Below are 6,911 nucleotides of genomic sequence, written 5' to 3'. Positions count from 1 at the left end.
GAATTAGTATTGAAATGGTATTTGTCTCTGTCCTCTCAATACTCTAAGTGTACAGGTGGAAGATTTATTTTAAAATGCAAGGAAGTTTTTTTTTAAAAAAAAAACCTTGCAATTAACCTTTTCTATTGTATGCCCATTGTGATGTTAATTTTAGGTGTCAGCTTGACTGAATTGAAGGACTCCCAGATAGCTGGTAAAGCATTATTTCTGGGTATGTCTGTGAGGGTGTTTCCCAAAGAGATTGGCATTTGAATCAGTGGACTGAGTAGGGATGACCCGCCTGCGCCCAGTGTGGGTGGGCACCATCCAATCTTCTGAGGACCAGATAGAACAAAAAGGCAGAGGAAAGGTGAAATCTCTCTCTCTCTTTTGGAGCTAGGACACCCTGCTCTCCTTCCCTCAGACATTAGAACTCCACATTCTCTGCTCTTTGGACTAGACTCTGGGACTTGCACCAGTGCCCCCAACCAGCGTTCTCAAGGCCTTTGGCCTTGAACTGAGATTTATGCCATCAGTTTCCCTGGTTTGGAGACTTCCAGACTTGAGCCGTACTACCAGCTGCCCTCGTTCTCCAGCTTGCAGATGCCTATCATGGGACCTCTCAGCCTCTGTGACCATGTGAGCCAATTCCCCTAGTAAATCCTCTCTCATATACATAAGTATTATATATGTGTGTGTGTATACATATATATAAAGTCATGCATCACTTAATGACGAAGATACATTTTGAGAAATGTGTTGTTAGGCCATTTCATCATTGTGCAAACATCACAGAGTGTATGTACACAAACCTAGATGGTATGGCCTACCACACACCTAGGCAGTATGATATAGCCTATTGCTTCTAGGCTATAAACCTGTACAGCATGTTACTGTACTGAATACTGTAGGCAGTTGTAACACAATGGTAAAGATATCACAACATAGAAAATGTACAGTAAAAATATGATAGATTTTTTAAAAAGGTACACCTATATAGGGCAGTTCCATTATTATCTTACGGGACCACTGTCATATATGCAGTCCATTGTTGACCAAAACATTGTTGTGGCATGCATGACTCTATATACATCCGATTGGTCTTTTGCTTTAGAGAATCCTGACGAATACAACCATTCATAATTTTAAATCATGCAGTCAATCAGCATGACTTTTTCTTTGTTGCAGAGTGAAGAATTACTTTAGAACAGGAAGGTTTAGGAAACATATTTGCTATAGACTAAATGTATGTGTCCCCCCGCCCCTTCCCAATTCATATGTTGAGACATAATCTCCAATGTGATGGTATTAGGAAGTGGGGCCTTTGGGAGGTGATTATGTCATGAGTGCAGCGTCCTCATGAATGGGATTAGTGCCCTTCCAAAAGAGGCCCCAGGGAGATTTTCCCCTGCTTAGGAGAGCCTTGATCTTGGACTCCCCAGCCTCCAGAACCATGAGAAACAAATTTATGTTGTTTATCAGCCACGCAAGTTTATGGTATGTTTGTTATAGCAGCCTGGATGGACAAAGACAACATTGTTACAGCAGGAAGGTTGAGGAAACACCTTGTTTCAAACCTTCCCCTCCTCTACCAGGAACAGATTGGCTTTTATGCTTTCTTCACACATTTCTATCCCTTTAAATCATTTTCCTTGGCTCCTTTGCAAGTTGTGTCAAATCCTTTCTAAAATAGAATGAATTAGGACCCAAAGCTCTAATTCAAGATGAGAAGAGCGTCTTCCCTTTGTTTGCAATTCCTCTGGGATGTATTCAGTGCCAGGCTGGGTGTGCCAGACAGCACTGAGACAGCCAGAGGAGTGCTGAGGAGCTACACTCAGCCTCTTGTAGCCTGGGTGGCGCGGGGCCATTAACTAGCCTCCGCGAATCTCGGTTTGCTGAACAGGTAAATGGGATGATAATATTACCTCCTTAGAGGACTCTATAGTGCCTGTCCCGTAATTCAATAGGTGGCCAGTGAATGCTGCCTGCCACCTTTCTATGGTATTAGGGCCAGCGTGGGTTGCACTATACTGCCAATGCCTCCATCCGTCCTGGGCACAGTAAAGTCTTTCACGACCTGAGTCACAGCCACTTGTTTTTGTCCAAAATTATCTCATTTGTTCCTTTCGAAGTTTATTTTATTTTTGATGGATCATTTTCTCTTTGGTAAAGGTGACTTTGAGTTATATTTATTTTCCCCAATGTGTTAACAACAAGGTTCAGCAGAGTAACCAACAAGCAATATAAACAAGCTTAAAAATGTTTTCGTCTGCATAATAAGAATTAAATCATTTTGACCTCTATATCATGGGATACCAATCAGCGCGATTCTCCAGGGTGGCTTTTAGCCTCCTGTCAGTCTACTTGAACCACATCCTCCTGATTTAATGAGGAAAATCATTATCAGATTTTTATTAACTGCCTGAAGCAGTGTTAAGGAGAGGCGATAGAAAAAGGGACAGAGACAGAGACAGAGATAGACACACAGAGAGAACCAGGAAGACATGATCTTGGTAACAGACATTGGGAATACATACACTTCAATACAACATATAGGTAGCAAAAAGCAAAACAAAACATCATCCAAATGAGTACTTTCCCCATGGAGTATTACATCATAAACAGGCAAGGAGCTTAATCAAGGAACTTGAATTCAAGGATAATATATTTAACTGCCTTTTAGGGGTGAGAGCCAAGTTTGAGTATACAATTGACCCTTGAGCAACATGGGTTTGAATTGTGAAGGACCACTTAAACATGGATGTTTTTTAATAAATATATTGGAAAACTTTTTGGAGATTTGCAACAATTTGAAAAGACCATAGACAAACTGTGTAACTTAGAAATATCAAGAAAATTAGGAAAAATTAGGTATGGCATGAATGCATAAAATACATGTGGATACTAGTTTCTTTTATCATTTGCTACCATAAAATATCACAAATCTATTGTAAAAAGTTAAAATTTATCAAAACTTACACACACTTACAGATCATACATGGTGTCATCTGCAGTGGAGAGAAATGTAAACAAACGTAAAGATGCAGTATTAAAACACAACTGCATAAAATTAACCGTACTGCGTATGGTAATACAAGTATTGTCATAATTTCAGAGCCACCTCCTGTTGCTATTGCAGTGAGCTAAAGTGTTATGAGTATCTGCTTAAAATGCCTCATCTCCACGTTAGCAATTCGCCTCTCCAGTAAATTGCGTGCTGTCATAAAGAGTGATTTCTTGCTGTTCTCATGTGTTTTTCATCGTGTTGAGTGCAATGTTGTAAACCTTGAATCACCACGGGACCCATACAGTGTGCCAGTAGTGACGCTGGAAGTGCTCTCAAGAAGCAGAGAAAAGTCATGACATTACAAGAAAAAGTTGAATTGCTTGATATGTACCATACATCGAGGTCTGAAGCTGCAGTTGCCCACCATTTCAAGATAAATGAATCCAGCCTAAGGACCACTGTAGAAAAAAGAAAAGGAAATTCATGAAGCATTGATGCAGCTATGCCAGCAGGCATGAAAACCTTTTTTTTTTTTTTTTTGATCTTTTTTTGACATATCTTTTTTATCTAGTACTCAAAATGTAGCTTTTATGTGGGTACAGGATTGCTATAAGAACTCAGCCACAAAAAACAATAGCACTTCTTGTATTGTCCTGGACAGAGCAGGAGCCCATTCTACTAAGTGAAGTGTCACAGGAATGGAAAAACAAGGACCACATGTACTCACCAGCAAATTGGCATTAACAGATCAACACTTATGTGCACATACAATAATAACATCCAATGGGTGTCAGGCAGGTTGCGGGGGAGAGGAAGGATGAGTATATTCACACCTAATGGGTGGGTTGCACACCGTCTGGGGGATGGACACACTTGAAGCTCTGACTCGGGTGGGGCAAAGGCAATATATGTAACCTAAACATTTATACCCCATAACATGCTGAAATAAAAAAAAAAAAAGGATTGCTATAAGAAACATATACCTATAGACTTTAACATAATTTAAGAAAAAGAGAAGTCATCATAAAGCAAAAGGAAGGTGAAGGATCTAAAGCTGGAGAATTGAATGCCAGCAAAAGATGGTTTGATAATTTAGAAAGAGGTTTGGCTTAAAAGATGTCAAGCTAACAGGAGAAGCAGCTTCTGTCCACCAAGCAGCAGCAGAGTTTCCAGACACCATACAGAAAACCATTGAGGAGAAAGAATATCTGCCTGAACCGGTTTTCAATGCAGAAGAAAGTGTCCTACTCTGGGAAAAAAATGCTACAAAAGAAATTTATTAGTAAAGAAGAGAAGTAAGCACCAGGATTTAAAGCGAGAAGGGATAGGCTAATTAAACTGCTTTGAGCAAATGCAGTCAATTTACCATCAGGACTGTTCCTATCTATACAGCTGCTAACCCCTGAGCTTTAATGGGAAAAGGTGAACACCAGCTGCCACTCTTTTGGTTGTCCAACAAGAAGGCCTGGACAATGAGAACCCTTTTCTGGATTGGTCCCATCAATGTTTTGTCTCTGAGGTCAGGGAGTACCTTGCCAGTAAAGGACTCCCTTTTAAAGTTCTTTGGATATTGGACAACGCTCCTGGCCACCCAGAACCCTATGAGTCCAACACTGAAGGCGCTGAAGTGGTCTACTTGCCCCCAAACACAGTGTCTCTACATCAGGGGGTCACAAGGACCGTTAAAGCTTATTACACATTGTACTGTATGGAAAGGATTGTCAACACTACGTAAAAGAACCCCGATAGAGAGACCATCACGAAAGTCTGGAAGGATCACACCATTGAAGATGCTATTGTTGTTATGGAAAAAGCCATCAACTCAAAATAATGAACTCCTGTTGGAGAAAACTATATACAGATGCTGTTCATATGTCACAGGATTTACACAGGATTTCCTTTCAGTCAAGGAAATCTTGAAAGAGATTGTGGATATGGCAAAAAAAAAAAAAAAGTTTTTGCAATATGGATTTTGGAGAAACTCAAGAGCTAATAGACACCACACCAGAGGCATTAACAGGAGATGACTTGATGGAGATGAGAGCTTCTGAACCAGTGCCAGGCGATGAGGAAGATGACATAGGAGAAGCAGTGCCAGAAAACAAATCGACGTTAGACAATCTGGCAGAAAGGTTCTGATTATTCAAGACTGCTTTTGACTTCTTTCATAACACGGACCCTCCTATGACATGGGCACTGAAACCAAAGCAAATGGTGGAAAAAGGATTGGTACCATGTAAGAATACAGTTAGAGAAATGAAAAACCAAAAATGTCAGATGGAAATTATGGTGCATTTCTGTAAAGTTACACCGAGTGTGCTGCCTCTCCTGCCTCTGCTTCCACCTCCTCCGCTTCTGCCTCTGCTGCCCCTGAGACAGCAAGACCAACAACCCTCCTCTTCCTCCTCCTACTCTGCCTACTCAAAGTGAAGATGACCAGGATGAAGACATTCATGACGATCCACTTTCACTTAATGAATAGTAAATATATTTTCTCTTCCTTATGATTTTCTTAATAACATTTTCTTTGCTCTGGCTTACTTTATTGTAACAATACAGCATATAATAAATATAACATACAAAATATGTGTTAATCAACTGTTATCGGTAATGTTTCTGATCAATAGCAGGCTATTCGTAGTTAAGTTTTGGGGGAGTAAAAATAGAATTTATGATCGGTAATGATTTTTAAGTTTTAATAAACTTGTAGTGGGTCGAATGGTGGGCTCTTAAAAAGATATGTTCAGGCCGGGCGCGGTGGCTCACGCCTGTAATTCTAGCACTCTGGGAGGCCAAGGCGGGCAGATTGTTTGAGCTCAGGAGTTTGAAACCAGCCTGAGCAAGAGTGAGACCCCGTCTCTACTAAAAATACAAAGAAATTAATCGGACAACTAAAAATACATAGAAAAAATTAGCCAGGCATGGTGGCGCATGCCTGTAGTCCCAGCTACTCGGGAGGCTGAGGCAGAAGGATCGCTTGAGCCCAGGAGTTTGAGGTTGCTGCGAGCTAGGCTGACGCCACGGCACTCTAGCCTGGGCAACACAGTGAGACTCTGTCTCAAAAAAAAAAAAAAAAAAAAAAATATGTTCAGGTCTTAATCCCCAGAACATGTGAGTGTTACTCATAAAAATCTTGAGACGAGATCATTTTGAATTATCCAGGTGGGCCCTAAATCCAACAGCAAGTGTCTTTGTTAGAGTGAGGCAGAGGGTGATTTCAGATAGAAGAAGATGAGGTCATGTGAAGACAGAGGCAGAGATCAGAGCGATGCAGCCACAAGCCAACGAAGCCAAGGAATGATGACATTCACCGGGGCCACAGGGGAGAGGAAGGATTCTCCCCCAGAGCAACCCTGCTGACACCTTGGTTTTAGACTTCTGCCCTCCAACACTGTGAAAGAATAACTTTCTATTGTTTTAAGCCACCAATTTGTGGTCATTTGTTACAGCAGCCTCAGCAAACCAATATAAAACTCTACGATGAAGGTGCGAGGAAACCAATTCTCTCACACGTGACTATGGGTGGTAAACTGGACCGTAACTTCTATGGAGGGCAATTTGGCAGTATTTATCGACATTGCAAACTAGGAATTCCAACTTCAGGAGTTTATCATCCAGCTATACTCAACGAGCGTATAAAATTATATATGTGTAAGATTATTCATTGAAGCATTGTTTAAAACAATATACTGGCAACCATCTAAACTTATCTTTTATATTAAATGAATTTGACTCTATAGAGTACAATAAACACATAACCCTCTTTTTTCTCTCATTGTGGAACCAGGTCTTTTCTGCCCCTGGATAAAATTGCAAGCTACTTTCATATTCTTTCCCCAGACGTTGAAGATAATAAAAAGGCCTTTCATAATTTTAATTACGAGATTGGTCCTATTGTACTTGCCTGAATATCAAGCCCAGAGTA

Source organism: Propithecus coquereli, unplaced genomic scaffold, assembly GCF_000956105.1.
Source record: "Propithecus coquereli isolate 6110/MARCELLA unplaced genomic scaffold, Pcoq_1.0 Scaffold87, whole genome shotgun sequence".
NCBI lineage: Eukaryota > Metazoa > Chordata > Mammalia > Primates > Indriidae > Propithecus > Propithecus coquereli.
This window is presented reverse-complemented; position numbering follows the sequence as displayed.